We start from the raw sequence: 17,866 nt of genomic DNA, 5'->3' as shown, positions 1-17,866 counted from the left end.
GGTCCATAACTAAATTTAACCAAGGGCTTTTCCCAAAATACATTAATAATTAAAAATATCTATATTATTTTCGTGTAGCTCTTGGTCCTTCTCCTACCTTTCACAAGAAAACAGAACCCCCCCCCCCCCCCCCCCACAGATTTGCATATCCAAAGCCCCATCCGTCATCTGCATTATATTTGGGAACACAATGAAATATGTGTATGGAAACCATGGAGACGGGTTTTTCATATGCATGCTGCTGCTGATTCGCTGAGCCCCCCCCCCCCCCCCCCCCCCCCCCCCCCGAGCCCCTCGAACAGATTTATTCACACGGAGTAAGCACACAGATCCGAACCCTGATACTCAGCACAGGAGCTATGGCACAGCCTTGCACCAGGATAAACAATCACTCTACATCTCAACCTACAGTCCACTGAACACCAGGCTAAACAATCACTCTACATCTCAACCTACAGTCCACTGAACACCAGGCTAAACAATCACTCTACATCTCAACCTACAGTCCACTAAACACCAGGATAAACAATCACTCTACATCTCAACCTACAGTCCACTAAACACCAGGATGAACCCTCATTCAACATCTCAACCTACAGTCTACTGAGCACCATGTTAAGCCCTCCCTCTACATCTCAACCTACAGTCTACTGAGCACCACAACACACCCTCACTCAACATCTCAACCTACAGTCCACTAAACACCAGAATAAACAATCACTCAACACCTCAGCCTAGTCTATTGAACACCAGGATAAACCCTCAAGTCTACAGCTCAGTGCAGTAAAATCTCCTGTGTTACATCAACTCTTACAGGGTACACATGGTCCCTATTGGACTCCCTGTTAGTGTCACTGTTAATGTTTAATTAACACTGGACACGTTACTGAGACTCTGCAGCCCCACACTGTACAGAGGAGCGTGTGAAGGGCCCGGCCTGCTTCCTGTGCTGTGGAGGGCTCTGTTTGCCACCGCAGACTTTGGACGGGAAAACTTGGGAAGCCTTCAAAGGAAACGTGCAAGTCAAGACCCAGAGAGAGGAACTTCAGAGGACGAGCGAAAGCACGACTTCTCACACACGAAAGTGCCTGTGGCGCAATGTAGATTTTTTTGTGTGATTGAAATCAAATGATGGTAAATGGACTGCATTTCTATAGCGCTTTCATCCAAAGCGCTTTACAATTGATGCCTCTCATTCACCCATTCACAGACACACACACAAGCCAACGGTGAAAGGCTGCCATGCAAGGTACCAATCAGCTCGTTGGGAGAAATTAGGGGTTAGGTGTCTTGCTCAGGGACACTTCGACACGCCCAGGGCAGAGGATCGAACCGGCAACCCTTCGACTGCTAGACAAACGCTATTACCTTCTGAGCTTTGTTGCCCCTATGATAATGATAATTTTACAATTATTTTGTGATCTCAGTTAAATGAGAAATTTAAAAAAAAAGACTTTTTAAATGGGAGGGTAGTCTGAGCTGCTGAGCAAATACACAGAAAGGCCTGGAAAAGTGCTTATTGTTGAACAGAACAAAACAATATATGCAGACTTCTGCATTCCAGAGATGACTAAAAAAGCTGCTGCTTCAAAGAAATGCTCAGGATGAGACTACAATCCAGAGGTCGGCCGTCAAACGCAGAGGTGCTTCGCCGTCTGGACGTGTGCCCTGACGCACCTCTCCTCTCTTTTATCCTCCTGGATTTATTTAAAGAGAAGAACCGAGCGACTAATGAAGATTTTAATAAAGAAAGAGGAAACAGGAACGTGTCCCCGCTGTCCTTGTGTGACCTCGGGATTGCCTGGCTCCTGTTTTCTCTCAGGTTCGTCGTCCTCCTACGAGAGCGGGTGAGGTAGCGCCGCCCCCCCCCCCGCCTAAAAATCGCTGGACAGAAACTCTGAAAATGCGCAGATTGCCTCGCCACTCTTCCCCCCCGCCCACTCCCCACTCCCCACTACCCAGAGTGCTCTTGTGATGGATTCCAGGCCTGCACAGAACAGGACATCTGGCCTCCTCGTGTCCAAACACAAAGCCGTCGCTGTCAGAGACGGCCATTTCCTCAACGGCGAAAAATGCGGCGAACCTCTCTGTGGGCTCTGCGCTCGTCCCCCGTTGCCGTGGAGAACTCCGCGAAGCTCCAGCTGCTCAGACATGCACTTGCACCCCAAGTAGGGCGGGGACGTGCGTGGTCACTGGGTTTTTGTTATATTTTACATGACTTCTCTTATATTTTACATGACTTCTCTCCACTTGCCCGTCAACTGCAACACAAATGGAGCACAATGAATTATGTGTGATTTTTTTTTCTTAATACATGCAATTTTCTTAATAATTGTTTTAACAAAGTATTAAATACAACTAGCTTTTGTTTTTGAAAGCATTTTCCTTTTATATGCAGCAATTTAATGACGGGCATTTTAGACGTGCGTTTATAACCCATTTCAAATTGAGATTTGAAAACGGCTGCGGGCGGAAAATCAATCACCCTGAAGTCTAATGGCTTTTGGACATTTCAACAGAATAAAAAATGGAAGGAAAGAAAAAGGCTTTAACAAACGGTGGCAGAAGGAACACAAAAAGGAAATTAATTTCAAACAAAAGCTGTGTGAGTGACTCATTGCCCGGGTGTGACTCGAAAAAGCCCCCCCCCCAGCGTTTGTCCTCCTAATGATGTTTGCAGATCAGATCGGTTTGGGAGGGCCCCACATTCAAACGGGTAATGAAGAAAGATCAAAAGAACCGTTCCTCAGCCTTGACCTCGCCGCGGTGAAAAAACACCCCAGACAGACGCATTTAATCGGAGGGTTAATGGAAAATCGGCAGAATTCCCTAAATTTGATTTCTTATCGCTGCTCTGCAGTGCTGTGACACAAGCCATTATGAGATAGTAGATCACTGTCGTGACCTTGGCTGTCGACCTGATATTCGGATGAAAAATACTTCCACCAGCAGGGGGGGTTAAGGGGTCCAAAATGCATGGACACAGGAGGAGTGGGGGGGGGGGGGGGGGGGGGGCATTGGCTCTGTTTTCTCTTTTTGAAATATGGTTGGTGCTACAGTTACAGCCTTGGCCAACCTCAATATACCACAGTACAGAGAAATATCACATATTGATTTCCAATACAGAACTAACAGCAGACAATAAAAATAAGGTGAAACCATGTGGCCTTTCATTTCAGAGATATTTTCAGAGATTTTTATGCTTTAAAGACTAATAATTATAAACAATCAAAACATTAACTGCAATGACATCATTAGCAATAACATCACTGTCTGCAACAACCGCAGCAAGAACGTTATTCTGATTATTAATATAGCATCCAAATATTAAAATGCCTTTAATAGTGATATTACACAGCACAGCCTTATGAGGAAACCAAGAGGGCTTTAAAAACTTGTTTTTATAAAGAAACTCTGGAAGATTAAAGGATTAATGACAACAGCTAATTGATTCCCAATATTCATGCAGTGCATAAAAAGATGTAAAGCTGAAAATTAACCTCAGGGACGATGATTCCCAAATCCCTGATGAGGTTAACACATGTTAATTGGGTGGCTGAAATTTGTAACAAAGCTGGTTTTTTGAAATACAGAAGGGCTGCCTCCTCAGACGGTCTCTCCTCAGTAAAGTTCTAGAACAATCTTTTTTTTTTATGCGTTGTACTTTCCACTAGCAACTCTAGGACACGCATGAAAATGCATTGCAGAACAGATGGTGGTTACACTGTAAACAAATTTGACTTAGTACCCAACTAATTCCTTTGCAGTGTCAACTGAACTAATTAAAAACTGGCGAGAACACATCAGCTGTAAGGAAGAACTAAAAAAGGGGTGTCCAGTCTTATCCGAAAAGAGCCAATGTAGCTGTAGTTTTTTTAAATTTTTTAAGCCCAGCGCTATGACACCTGATTCAACTGATTACCTAATCACGGTCTTCATTCAAGACCTTTATAAGTAGAATCAGGTGTGTCAGTGTTGGGCTAAAACTAAAACCTGCACCCACACCGGCCCTTTTTCGGATAAGACCGGACACCCCTGGACCAAAGGAAGGAAAAAGAAACCCTGTTATCCCTGAAAGTCACACAGTGTTCTCGCAAAATCCAATTCCTAAATGTCCTGCATCATCAAAAAGGAGACCAGCTGGGTTCAAGAACTATAATCCATGTTAACATCTCTGCCGTCCCTCCGGGCCAAAACATTTTGCTCACAAGAGATTCCCCCCCGCCCACCCCGGTCAGTGCCAAGCTCCCCATGTTGGCCACTCCCCGGCCTGTCCCAGCTACAGCTTTGAAATGCCATATGATTTAAGCCTACCTCAGTAACGGATTAATCTGATTGCTTTATTGTTGCTTTTGCAAAATCTAATTTTTAAAGTGCTGAATTCCCCCGAATTGACGTCCAGTAATTCACTTAAAACGTATCATTACGTCCCTCCCTGTGCCTGGACTTCTTAAAAACATTCCTCCGCTTGTTCTGCGGTGGAATGACCTTCCGATCTTTTTTTTCTTTCCTCTTTCCATTTTAATTTCTCAGTTGGCAGCACAGCTTTAACCCCAAGTTTGTTCTTTTGTGGCAAAGCGAAATTTCCACTTCCTGCGAGCGAAGCTGTGGCATGCGGTGAGCAACCGTCGCGGACGGTCGGGACCCCTGCTGGACGTCCTGTGTAATGCAAGAGTAGAGACTTTCTCCTGAGAATTTTACCCTGTATGATCTCGCATGAAGAAAATCCCCCTGCCTCCTTCACCGGGTGTATGCTCACCTTTGTTCCTCTGCCTCACCGGCTTTCATTGCACTGACATGCCCATTTCATACTAAAATATGTATTCTACAAGGGAGAGGGGGTTCAATATTATCCAAAAATAGGGCCAGTTTGGGTGTAGACTTTTGTCTTAGTTCAGTAATAGAACCCCCTGATTCAACTAGGCCTAATTGACTAATCATGGTCTTCAATCATAAGTAGAATCAGGGGTCTTTGTGCTTTAAAAAATAAACGTGCACCTACACCCTTTTCAGATAAGACTGGACACCCTTGTTCTGTAGTAATTATCTTTTATCATAGATATTATAAGTCATAATCTTAATCATACAGTATGTACCAGTAAAAGGTCACAGAGGATGTTTACATGTTACAGGGAAGTGTGGCTTAATCTCACCCCTGTACCCACAATTTAAAATATTTCTCCCGTGAAAAGTAACCAGACTGAGACAGGAATTCATTTCTCTGCCGGCACATTCCACACAAGCGCCACAGAATTAAAACAAAAATGTGAACTTTCTCCAGAGACTGTAAACACATTTCACACACACACACACACACACACACACACACACACACACTGAACTCTCACTTAATCATGTAGCCTACATTTCTGGAGTTAAACCTAGCGCTCTGGTCTAAATCACACAGACACAGTCTTTTTAAAGCAATTCAGCTCTAACCCCCATTGGTAACTCGATAAAAAAACAGCACAATATTTCTATCAAATTTCAACTTAATGCAGCTGTTAGGGACACATCTGTCAACAGCTTCAGCTTGAGAAACGGGGAAGATTATTTGACATGCGAAACACAAACGGAAGCTTCTGTGTATAAACTCGTATGTCTGTGCGGGTGACTTTTTGTGTTTACGCATCTGCACACATGCCTGTAGTTGACGTAGCTGTTCTAGCTAGCTAGGTAGAAGTACATATACAGTATTTGCGTTCATCAAAGTTTTTTGCTAAAAAATTCAATTTTCTGATAGAGCAGCCTGTTTAGTTAAGCAATGGCCTTTTTGCATACTGTGTCTGAGTTCTGCATTCAGTTTTTTCAGTTATTTCTAGTCTAAGCTGCCTGGTAATTCTCCACGGGCATCCAGTGTGATTATATTTCTTAACTGTATTCATTTTGAAAATAATTTATTCAAACAAGTTGTCGCCAAGAGTTGCCAAACATTGTCATAATTGTACATTTGCCACTAAACTCAGTTAGAAGACGAACCCTTTGGACTGTTCCAAAAATAAATCCATTCAGATTGGCCATAGCACACTTCTTAACGCGGTTTATTTACACGACTGCCCGATTTGGCTTCTTCAGCCAGAACTGCCAGATTTTGCAATGCCTTGTGGGATTGATGGGCCTGGCTTTTTTACAGATATTTTTCTGATTGATTTAAAACGTGTACATACAGCACTCCCAACCTTCCCTTGGCTGTTAGATTTTCCAGATGGATTTGTCCTTGAGCATAGCCGTCAGGGCTGGACTTCTGTAAGTGAGCCAAATGGAAGTTGACAAGTTTATATTTTTCTTATTTATCTTTTGACTTCCACAAACAAATGACTTCCTTTTACATCAGGTGCTCCCATCTAAATCAAATCAGTGACCAATACCAAGTTTAAAAACAGGGGGCAGTTACCTGCAGCTGCTGTATCTGAATTATGTTTGCTCTCTTAACCACAGTCTAGAGATTTAATATCAGTGTGTGTGCCCAGGCCAACAGGCAGCTCTGTGAAAACTCATGCATTCCATGTACCACAGAGGTAGAATATCAAATCTCTATCAGTTTAAAGTTTTAAAGAGATTTTTCCACTTTCATCTTACAATACCTCACGCATGTTCAGTTTTGTTAAAACTTCTTGGGAAAATGACCAATGGTGTAAAATTATGTAATCCAGGGGGAAAGTTGGATAACACACAAACCTCACTGAAGCCGTGGTTACTCAGCAATCGCAGATGTCCAGGGCCCTTACAGTATCAGCTAAATTATATGCCCTTAGTCTGCACTATTCTGCGCTGACTGACAGAAAATCCTGTTCTGTTTAAGCCCAGGATGAGAGTTTTTTTATATGGGTTCATATTTTATTTACTTTTTGGTCCACAGGAAGCAGTGTGGAATCCTTAACATTAATTTTGTTGTGCGTATCATGCGTGCGTGGGTGTGTGTGTTTGTTTGTGTGCGTGCGTGTGTGTGTTTGTGCATGCATGGGTGTGTCTGTGTGCGTGCATTCGTGGGTGTGTGTGTGCTTGTCTGCACTCAGACTGACCTTTGGAAAGGAGGACTCTTGGATGTCCACATGTCCGCAGTAACATTCCTCCTCCTCATGTTTAGTTCATCAGCCAGCAGGCCCAGCCAGCAGGCCCAGCCCTGGGCCCTTGGACCAGCCGACGGGCCTCATCTGGCCAGACCACAGCCACGGGTAGCAGCTCTAAGGGAAAGAATGGAGGCCTCTTTTACTGTCCATGTATGAAAACATCTGAGCACTCCACTATCTCCGAGTCAGCACAACTCTTTTCTCCACTCTCTCTGCTATCCTACAGATGCAAGCCAACGGCCGGACTTCAGATTGACTCATACAGTTCTGCGAATACATAACATGGGTGGGTTGCTTCTCCCTTGCGCTGCAAAAATATTTTGTCCAGATGTTTTTTTTTTGTTTTTTGTGTGTGTGTGTGTGGTGTATGTGTTCTCCAGAAGAATGAACAGCTTGTTAAAGATCAGTAAACCTTTTTTTTTTTTTTACAATTCAGTTTTTCTGATCTAATTACAAAAGACGGAGATGTTAGTTGCATGTGTATGTTCTGGATGCAAGGACCTAAATCTGTTTTTCCTTACAGGTTAAGAATTAATAATCTACACATAATAATAATGAATCCTTAAAGCTTTGAGGTAACAAGAAAAGTAACACTCTTTTTGGACCTTTCCAGCACCTGGCACCAGTCAAAGCCTCATTCACAAACTGAGTGCAATGTACTGGTTCACAGAAACCGATGCTAGTCAACACATTAATGTTTACCACTGGACTCAATCAACATTTGCGCTTTATGTTAGCAAACAAAAAACACAATCGTTACAGTGCAGTGACTTCATGCTCACTGTGGAAAAGCGACACTTGCATTCTTTTTGAGTCATTAAGGATGGATGTTCAAAGAACCCATGGGCTAGTCTCTAAAAGAGTACAAGTCTGTAAATCTTTATACTTCCAGCAAATGGATTTTAAATAAAGTGCTTAGGTTGGCACACCAGGTGAAATAATTTATGGAGAAATGATGTAGAAACTGGATTTCACCCATGTTTTGTTTTATTTTAGATTTTTAAAAATCTACTCATGAACACAACTAGACTCAATTCTGCAACGTCAGTAGCCACGCCCAGCTCAATAATTAGATTGAAGTGAAAAACCCGGAAGTGGTTTAAGGAGGTAGATAGAGTGAGATACAATCATGAACTGCTCATTGGTGAGGGACCGGCAGCGGTAAAATTGTAAAGATTAAATCCCGCAGTGAAGTCGGAGCTGTTTAAATGTACAGTGAATTTTGAACCTTCTAGGCGGGAACAGACGAGGAGAATTAACGGGGTTGGCACGCGATTGAGATTTAGTCTGATGGGAAGTTGTGGCGAGATGGACAGGTGTTGTGGTGAGTGTCGAAAGTGCTGACGCGCAAAGACCTGACGCTAGCTAACGTTAGCCGGCTCATGTTACCACTAAAGGTGCAGCTACTTCGCATTTTAAAGTTTTTAAAAAGTGTATTTTTTATTTTTTATTTAATGCTATATCTAGTTTTATTTCGCTGCATCTTTCTGAACTAGCGAATTGCCCACACAATTCAAGTGACACACCAGTGAATGTATTTGCAACATCACAAAAGTAGCCTACCTAACTTACTAAATGCAAGTTGCTAAATTCTGATATATATGATACAACCACAATATTAACAACAATGATAGAACACGCAATACAAATCAAATAGTAATAAAAATAAAAACAGTACATTGACCAAATCATTTAGTCGTATAGCTAGCAAAAACCATAAGAGCCTGTGATAACAGGTAGCCTAGGCCTAGTCTACTGAAGTAGCTAACTGGCTACATAAGAAAGCGACGCGTGGGGGGAGATGCAAGATGAATTAAATCTAAGGGTTGGTCTGCTGTTTGCATCGGAAGATGGAGATTGTATTTCTCTTCCTAGCCTCTACGGCGACTCACAGACGGACGAGCTTCTGTTAAATCACTTGTCCAGCTGGGGGGTCCCTTGCCTTACTTCACTGGTCGAGACATCCTGTAGGGGGCATGCCTTAGCAACACCTTACGGTTTCTCCATATTTATGCTCGTTCAACCGGGAGAATTATTTGTTTTATATCTCTTTCACCATGCCTTGGGCATTGTACATATCTAAAAAAGAAAGACCAGAAAATTAGTTTTTAAGCGTGTGTAATAGTATAAGTGCGTTTGTGTAGTGCGCGTGCCTACGTATGTCCTGGCACATGCGCATAAACTTCAACATATGCTGAAGCATATGATGCCGCGCCCCCCACTGTGGACGATTGCAATTCCCCCACGCGCATGGTCACACAGGGTACTGCTTGGAATACCATGCTGTATCTTACCATGGCTGGCAGTTGAAGCCAGTGACAGAATACACAAAGACACTCTAGTTTATAGGCAAGATGGTAAGTAAATGGGACCATATGGCCTTAAATTACTATTATTCATATGGGTATATTAGGCTGTACTTCTCCACTACAGCACTACAGACATCCATGCTGTTTGTTTCAGGAGGGATGCCAACCCCTCAAATTAATTTCAAATTCAGAAAATGCTGTTATCAGCTTGCTGTTTTGTGTCGCCAGTGAAACGTTGGGGGTGGGGGGTGGGGGGTGGGGGGGAGGAAAGAAATGCCAGACTTTGTCAAGTTCAGGCGTGTCGACGACTGTGCACCTGGTAGGGAGCAGCAACAGCATTTCTGTGTTTTTTTTTTTTTTTTTTCTTTTCCGGGAGAGAAATGATGGGAAAATAATTGCTCAGTATTAGAAGTGAGATGTATCTCTGATGATAATTTAACCTCAGAGAGTAGGCTGTTTATACTGGCACAAGCTGATCTGTTGTAGGTCTGTCTTCTGATTGGCTGAAACTCTCACTGGAGAAGGAGGAGGAGGAGGGAGGGGAACAGGAGGGAGTGTCTGTGGTAGAGGGAACTGGGAACCATGTCATCACATTTCTGGAAGAACAGGAACCAGATATCCAAGATCTTATCTTAAGTTTGTACATTTTTTTTTTCTTCAAAATGTTTTTTAATTCATTAATTTTTTTGTGAGTCTGCAGTTTGCTGATAGTGCGGGGCTTGTGCCAAGGGAGTTCTGACCTGCTCAGAGGGTTTGATTATGTCTGAACTGGGTTAATGACACATTTCAGTCCTACATCCAAACTTCGGATAACAGCTTTTCACCCCCCCCCCCAACCTTTGATTCATTGCATCCCGAATTATCTTTTTTTTTGTCCGAAAATAGCATTAAATGGCAAGATAAAACAAACCACCATACGGGCATCTGTGAACCAGATTATCTGCTCTCCTGGAACGATAATGCTGTATACATCTGTGTGATGTCACCAGTCTCTGCAGCCCCTGTGAAGTCACACGGACCAGAGAACCAGTTGGAAGAACAAAAAAAAGGACTTTATTATGTGTCATGAGAACAGCAGGAGTGAAATTAAGAACAGAATCCACAAAGAACATAATTGTATACCGACTGCTTGCTGTGTGTACTGATCAAAGCTCCTGTCCCCACCCCTAGCTGCCCAAGAGTGCTCAACAAGCCAGGAAAATGCCCTCTTCCTGTTTTCAGATGTTGTAATGAAGGCCTTGCCCCCAGGAGTGCATTGGTACCGGAAATTACTTTCTCTAATCCGTGTCCCGAATCAACAGCCATAGCCATCTTTCCGCGTGAGATGCCTCAATAAGGTGGACTATGATAAAATGATAGACACGTCTTGATATTTTCTTGATTTAAAATTTTTTTTTTTTTTCGTGATGACGGCTTGACGGTGAGCAGTTACCGGCACCGTTCACACGGGGTGGGGGGGGGGGGTATGGGGCGGTAAATCTCGCCCCAAACCGTGTAATCACCAGTTTCGCGTCTCAGAGAGTTTCAGAGTGAAAGCAGGGGATAATTACACCCGACCGCTTGCTGCGATAATAAGCGAGTCGTTTTTATTTTTTTATTAGAGGTGCTGCTGAAGCAGAAGGAAATTCCTCAAGATCATGAAAGGTCATCTTCAAAACAGTCCGTCTTCGCCCCGAGAACGTCGATACCCGGCCCACGGGCGTGGCAGGCTACCCGTTAATGTGCAAATTCCCAAAAGCGCGCCAGGGGAGTACCCGCTGAGTGATTCACTGTCTGGCAGCGTGTTGCCGCAGGATCTTCAGAGGCCGTGCAGCCGAGGCCGTGGAGGCCTTGCTCTGAGCTCTACTGCGCTTCAGACTGCAGCCCGATTCCTGCTTGATCCTGTCTACAAAATGGCTGCTTTGAGGAGAAGGTGATTTGGCATTGCTGTAAAATGTGAAAATGCTTAATTCAGTCATGAGGCTTGTTTTGCTGTGAGTCCTCTTAAACAGCTGAGAAGCATGTTGAAAATGAAGACTGCAGCCCGATTCCTGCTTGATCCTGTCTACAAAATGGCTGCTTTGAGGAGAAGGTGATTTGGTATTGCTGCGAAAATGTAAAAAATGCTTAATTCAGTCATGAGGCTTGTTTTTCTGTGAGCCCTCTTAAACAGCAAGTCTGAGAAGCATGTTGAAAATGAATTCACAATGTGATTAGCGCTAGAGCCTCTTAGAAAACTACCGAGTCACCCCCGTTGGTGATTGCGCAAGGTCTTTAAGTTTAAGAGGTTTTTTTTTTTTCCTATGGAATTGGAATTCTTGTCACTCACGGTCTGATGCGTCGGTTGCATTTAAAACCTGTTGCCAGGCATTTTCTGCAGTTCGGCCCTCGCGGTTGGCCTGTCAGCTGCGCAGGAAGTGTAGTCCTCCAAAGGACCGACTGCGCAGCTCAGACTGACCAATGAAAAGAAGCGGCAGCACTGTATAATGCTTAAAGACCTGGGCTTGTATCCTATAGCTCTAAAGGTTGCAGGTTCGATTCCCAGATAGGACACTGCCATTGTACCCTTGAGCAAGGTGCCTAACATGAATTGTATGAAATGGATACCATGTAAACATGCAAAACATTGTGTGTGTTGCTCTGGATAAGAGCTTCTGCTAAATGCCCTTAATGTAATGTACTGTATGCTTGTCTGAAATTCCCCCAGATTGCCAGATAATATTGCGGTGGCCACTCCCAAATGGAGGATGAATGTAAAAACAGGGTTTAAAACTGGTTTTTGAAAGTGTTGCAGGCCTGCAGCCTGAAGCTTTTTTTTCCACCTTACAGGTCCATCATCTCTGTCCCTCCCCTCCCGTCTCGATTTTATTTGAATACTGAGTATCCCCAAAAACCGGTTATATCAGCTTCTACAGCCTCCACTAGACATTAAGCTGGTCTGCATCGCTGGGCCTTCATTCACAGCTAATTAGGGCTATTCATACAGATGTGCACTGACATGGATCCTAGCAGTGTACCTTATGATCACAGTCTGTGGGAGTGATATGTAATTTCCCTGCTGAATCCACCTCCTCTTGCATGAATACATTTTCTCCTGTAATATTTCAGATTTTGCGTTAAAGGTGCTGCGCCATTAAAATTCTGTGTTTTTGTGGAAACCTGTGGGCTTCTGGGATCCTGACGGGCTTTATTGGGAGCAGACCACTCATCATTCTGTACGCATAGGGTTAGCCCTTTGGCTGTAGGCTCTAGCCTCAGGTACTAGCGGATTGTGGCCTGGAGCCTGTGCAATGGAACACTATTGGATTGGTCTTCCTGGAAAAGGGTGGTCTCTGATTGGCTGAGGGTTCTTCGGGTTTCTTGTTTGCGTTTGTTCCTTCCAACGATGCACCCACATCCTCACAGCCATCCACGTTAGCAGGTGTCCTCAGTGAGAAGCATTACTTTACATTACAGGCATTTAGCTGACACTCTTATCCAGAGCGACTTACACAACTTGTTACCTAGTAGTAAGTACCTTGCTCAAGGGCACAACTGCAGCGTGCAACCTGGGAGTCGAACCTGTGACCTATCCAGTTACAAGACCCAGCTCCTTACCCATTATTCAACACGGCCCCTCTTCATAGCCTGGGGCTGGCTTTCGCAAAATCCTGTGCGGCTGTTTAAAGACTGCACATACTGGAGCTCACTGGCAGTATTGCTTGCATCAGGGCGGCACGGCGATGGCCCCAGAGGCACGTCTGACACTTCCAAACTGGGGTGGAGAAAATCTTGGTTTGAAAAAAATACATGAAATATTCTCATCCTCTTTCAGTTCTGTTATGATAGTGTTACAGTAACTGGGAGGAAGAGAAGTGACTGGCACATTAAAATTCTGTGGTATAGGACTATAAGCAGGAAGGCTTGAAAGTTCTGAGTGCAGGAGATTGGGCAGTGAGGGTAGGTCTCTGATAGATTTCCACTTTGAGTCTTTTGACTCATACAGTGACTCGTCCCCACTGGGCAGTCTCTTGGCTTTTCTCAAGATCAGTCAAATGGAATTAATAAAAGTAGGCCATATGAAATACTGTGAATGACATTCTTTTCACTTTCACAAATAATTCACTTTTTAATCATGTATACTGATTCGGGTATAGATGCAATTTTAATGTTTTACTTGTAATGCTCATATAAGTGCCTCTCTCACAAAGTAGGACCCAAGATACCACACAGAAAATGTGATAAAATAAAAAGGGTATTATTGTGATTTCTGTTATTAAAAACCCACCATGTTATGAGCTATAACTGTACCCTGGTGGACATTCCAACTCCCAGCCTAAGATGGAGTCCTGATGGAACCAGCTTCTGCTCCTTCTGGATACCATCTGGAATTTGGTGGTGGTCTGTTGTCTGTACCAAGCTGGCCCATGGTGCCTTGTCGGCATGGTTGCGGTCTCAACCATCTTGCTGCCAGCTTGACCATCTCCAGACCAGCTTCAATCCAGCTGGACCAGTTTAAAAAACCTGGCTGGAGCCAAGTTTGAATTTCCACCAAGGTTTATTCTGAAATTAATAATGGAAAAAATAGTCCAGTTGAGAAATATGTACTTTTTTCTGGATCCATATTCAATTACAGTGACATATGCATTACACCATGGTTTCATGTCATGAATGAATCACTGTTTACATAACTGTTGAAGCCCATGATTATTTTTTTCGAGAGTAAAGACCCCTGAGGAATGCCCTTGGATAAGCCTGAAGGGCGTGGGCTATAAGTCAAACATTCCATTCAATGACGCACAATGTTACTCTCTGTAAGTAAATGCAGGGCCCGTGCACCCGTGTCTTGTGCTATGCGATGTAGGCCTGTGTTTGGAAGTGCCTGTTGGACTCAGCCGGCCTCTCCCACTTGGACTCTTGGACTGCACTCTGCAAACGTCTGAGCACATCGATGGGCTCTGGTCTACCAGGACGAGGAGAAAATTCTCCAAGGGCCCGGTTTCAGAGACTCAGATTAAGCTTAGTCCTGAATTAAATAGAATAAATAAAATTTAATTTTGTGTGGAGAACCATTCCAAAATCAAATTTAGTCTCGGGCTAGGCTAAATCTTTGTCTGTGAAACTGGCCCTAAATTATGTGAAGTGAGTCACCCCTGTTGTTTATCTGTTGTTTGGCTGAGCACTGCGGGACCCCTGTGAGATTATAATTGTACATGAACAGGTTATAAGAGAAGGGCACTACACTGGTTCTGTACACGTTCAGTAACGGTAGCGTTGATGGTGAACGCGAAAGGGTTGAGATACTGCAGAGGTCTTCAGTAGCAACATGCACATCACAGTCAGGTAGTATTATATCCATAATCATTTGAAGCCTCAGGCGACATCTGCAGTTTGAGAGGTTCTGTGTTCGTGACATAGGGCTGTCTTAGATATCACGCTTTCAGATTCCATACACAGGAATTTAATCAGGATTAAATTGCTTTACTGAAGTTGACTGAACAGTACCATTGCAAATGTGAGTCTATCAGGGACCAAACTGGAATGAAATTTTAATTTGATTGAACACAAATGTTAATTTGAATGAATAATTAACTTTTTGTTATGCAGAATTGCGTTGCATTAAATGTGCATCAGCTCTACTGTGCTTCCAAAGTAATTTCTGATGGGCATTTTATATTGAATATTCATATATTAATAAGTAATCTGTGATGTAAACAATTGAAAATTTTCTCTCAGTGTTCTTTAGTAAGTTTGTCAGGATTGAAAAATCACGGAGCAAAATAACCAGGGTATTTTTGGGTATTACAACCAGATCTCCCAGAGAAAGCAAACTCCTGCATGTGCACGGGGAACAATTCAAAGACAGATAGACTTTTCTCCATTAGCTCTGCGTACTGTCCGTAGGCTAATAGGACGTCATTATTTATAATGTTTCTGTCATTAAAGCTAACGAATAGTGACGTTGCTACGGATGCTAATGTCCGTGAATCTATAAATGTTTCAATCAAACCCGAATCAGTCCCCTCTACTCCCCATTCGCACAGTAGTTTGACTGAAAACAGATGGCTAATTTAACGGATAGGATGTCAAATATTCCGGTTTTTAATTTTATGGAAGTGATCAATAATGCATTGGCGTCGGAATGAAAAGTGGTTAGTGAGCACACTGCACTTGGCACAGGCTAAGGCTCATGCTAGCAAATGGCTCTGAGAGAAACTGGCCAAGAAGAAGAAGAAGCTCTGCTTCACAAGCGGAAAAGCCGCAGTCATTGTTTAATCTTTCTGTCTGGTGCATCTATGTTGCGTCGTCGTGTTTGGCTGTAATCTTTGCCTGGCGGCCAATGGCGATAACGTTTGTTTTAAAATATTACTGGCCAATACCGATACAACGACAATCTTATTGTGCATCCCTGAACAAAACAATGCAGGACAAAGGAGTTGGCTATTTTCTCTTGCTGTAAAACCACCTCCGTATGTTTAATGTGTGTCTTCCCACAGTTACTCAGTCCCATATTGATAAGATGAATGTTATAATTGTGGCGGGCTCTGTGCATTAGCTAGTTTGATATATCCATTTTCTCACTTAGTATTTTAAAACTAGCTGAAGGACCTTTGAAAAAGCCTTTGAAAAAGCTTCTCCATGGCATGCAGACATGGTTTGCTAAGCTTCACTCCATTTGATCCGCACATGGCTGAGAAAACAATCTGACACAAGCACAGCCCCTAGAAATTACATTTAATGTAGCTGCCACCCTCCATAACAGATGCCTCCTCTAGTGCAATGAAATAAAAATAAAAAAGAGTTCTTGAGCCAAAGTTTTAATTTGATGATGCCACTTCCTAGGGATATTGTTTCCCTCCAAAACCATTTCACGCTATTGAGATTGAGTTGTAGCTTATCTTTAGCAATATCTAGTAATCTTCACGTGGATTTAGATATTTTAATTACTTTGGAAATGTAATTTCAGTTATATTAGGTGGTTGTGTGTTCTGAGATGTGTGCCAATTCTTCATATCTGGCACTTTGGAACATTGGCTGCTGGAAAGTTCCGTGTCCTGGGACTGTGCCCAATTCCGTACTCTATAATCAGTGTTCAATGGTCTCAAATCTGTTCCAGCATATCCTGTTTCCACCTCTCTAAAAACAATGGCTTTTGTCACTTTCTGGCCCTGAAGAATTGTGGGAAAGTTTTTAGATCTCTTCTCCTGTATCTGTCCCTACTGAACACTTTTAAGAGAACACCTGGAAATGGCCTTGTGGGGATTTGAGTCCTCTGCTCAGTTGCTCCCCACATTCATCTGCATCTCTCAGTCAGTCAGTTTACTGTAGACTGTAAGCGACACTGCCCGCTTTCACAGTGAGCATACATTGAGGCTTCACTTTCCAGCTCTGATAGAAACCTGTACCGTGTGTGCATGCGTGCATATGTGTGTGTGTGTGAAGGAGAGAGAGACACTGTGTATATGAGTGTAAGTTAGAGAGAGAGAGACGGAGACTGAGAGGGAGAGAGAGAGAGAGAGACAGAGAGAGACTGAGAGACAGAGAGAGAGAGAGAGAGGGTATGCACAGACCCTGATAAAGGGGAGTGATCAGCAGACACCTCGCCCCTCCAGCCTCCAGTAGAGAGATCCTCACTGCATACAGAAGATACTCATTCAGGCATATGCTGTGATACTCATTCAGGCGTAGGGTTTGATATTCATTCAGGGGTACGGTCTGGTTCTAATTCAGGGGTACGGTCTGGTACTCATTCAGGGGTACGGTCTGATACTAATTCAGGGGTACGGTCTGGTTCTAATTCAGTGGTACGGTCTGATATTCATTCAGAGGTACTGCCTGGTACTCAGGTGTAGGGTTTGATATTCATTCAGGGGTAAGGCCTGGTTCTAATTCAGGGGTACGGTCTGATACTCATTCAGGGGTACGGCCTGATACTCATTCAGAAGTACTGTCTGGCACTCAGGTGTAGGGTTTGATATTCATTCAGGGGTACGGTCTGATGCTCATTCAGTGGTTCAGCCTGGTACGAATTCAGGGGTACGGTCTGATGCTCATTCAGCTGCAGCTGCACTGACCCCCTCTCTGCTCCACGGCTCCTAGGACCCCAGGACTCACCTGCAGCAGCCATGGGGAGGCAGGTAAGGACACGCGGGGAGGGGGTGGGGGGGGGGTGGGTTGGGGAGTTCAGGGGGATGCAGGCAGGTGACTGACCGATGCCGCGCATAGTGGAACAAAGCGCAGATTAGACGTATTTTCACTTTTCCACTGCGCTGCTGCTGTGCGCTAAAGCGGATTTCCCTGTTTAAGATCTTGCGTCTTGTACCCGTGGTCTGTGCGTCTGCCGAGAGCGGCGGCCGTTTGGGGAGAACCTCGCTGGGTGGAACGCGCTCAGCGGCGTTTCCCACTCCGCGACTGAACCAGTGTGTACCGTGTGAATAAGACCTAATACTCCACGTTTCCCTTGAGCCCCTTTAGGTTACAACTTGAAGCAATCGCAGCTGCTGAGATAAGAACTTGCTTTTTCTAAAT

At 43.8% G+C, this 17,866-nt stretch overlaps 1 protein-coding gene across 2 annotated transcripts in view; it reads left to right on the top strand.

The window, feature by feature from the left end:
* The first annotated feature begins 8,191 nt into the window (after positions 1-8,191).
* LOC118214515 (E3 ubiquitin-protein ligase Midline-1) overlaps positions 8,192-17,866 on the top strand; it is a 114,016-nt gene continuing 104,341 nt past the window's right edge. Inside the window, exons 1-2 of one of the 2 annotated variants that reach the window (XM_035394523.1) lie at positions 8,192-8,214; positions 8,306-8,394. The gene's annotated coding sequence lies outside the window, so the exon portion shown is untranslated. Of the gene's footprint in view, positions 8,395-17,866 lie in introns of both variants that reach the window. The other variant, XM_035394522.1, reaches the window with a different exon arrangement.

The sequence above is a fragment of the Anguilla anguilla genome, chromosome 15 (genome assembly GCF_013347855.1).
Source record: "Anguilla anguilla isolate fAngAng1 chromosome 15, fAngAng1.pri, whole genome shotgun sequence".
Lineage (NCBI taxonomy): Eukaryota > Metazoa > Chordata > Actinopteri > Anguilliformes > Anguillidae > Anguilla > Anguilla anguilla.
This window is presented reverse-complemented; position numbering and strand designations above follow the sequence as displayed.